The sequence below is a fragment of the Rhea americana genome, unplaced genomic scaffold (genome assembly GCF_003343005.1).
Source record: "Rhea americana isolate MKP2758 unplaced genomic scaffold, rheAme1 scaffold_240, whole genome shotgun sequence".
NCBI lineage: Eukaryota > Metazoa > Chordata > Aves > Rheiformes > Rheidae > Rhea > Rhea americana.
This window is the reverse complement of record NW_028186358.1, coordinates 1,142,701-1,143,364: the sequence shown is the minus strand read 5'-3', so window position 1 is coordinate 1,143,364 and position 664 is coordinate 1,142,701.

Below are 664 nucleotides of genomic sequence, written 5' to 3'. Positions count from 1 at the left end.
GATGGGGGGGGGGGCAAAGACACCCTGCTCTCCCCCTCAGCGCCCCAGCCTTTCAGTTCTCCCTCCGGTAGCCCTTTTGCACCCAGGGACACTCTTGCACCCCTGCCCACACAGACGTGCCAGGACATCCCAGCCTGAGTAAAGTCTGCACGTGGCTACGGTTACTCCACAGTTGGGAGGGGGGAGCGTGGAGGGAATCGGGGAGGGGGAAAGCCCCAAAGACCCCCCAACCAACTGAGGGAGAGTGTGGGTAGGAAGATGTCAGAACTGGAGGGGGGCTGGTTTGGCTGGAAGAGTTACCCCCGCACACACACTTATCAAAGTCTCTTGTCACACCTTCAGAGACACTTTCCTAAACAAACGTCACATCTGTTTACACGCCGACAGAGCTCTTAAAATGTTCCCTCTCTCCCCAGTCTTCTCCTCCACCCCGGCCAGGTAAAACCGCTTTGGAGCGGGGTGCCCAAGGGCGTCGTCACAATTTAGCGATGATTCAGGGAAATATTTTAATCCTTTCTCGCCGTTCCCAACCCCCTAAATGTTATATTACTGCCTTTTCCCCAAGGGCAATAAATACACACGAGTTCCTCGGAGGACAAAGCAATGAGTGCCAGGGACAGGATGAGTGTGGAGCAACACTTCGTGCTCCAGAGCAGCAAGAGGG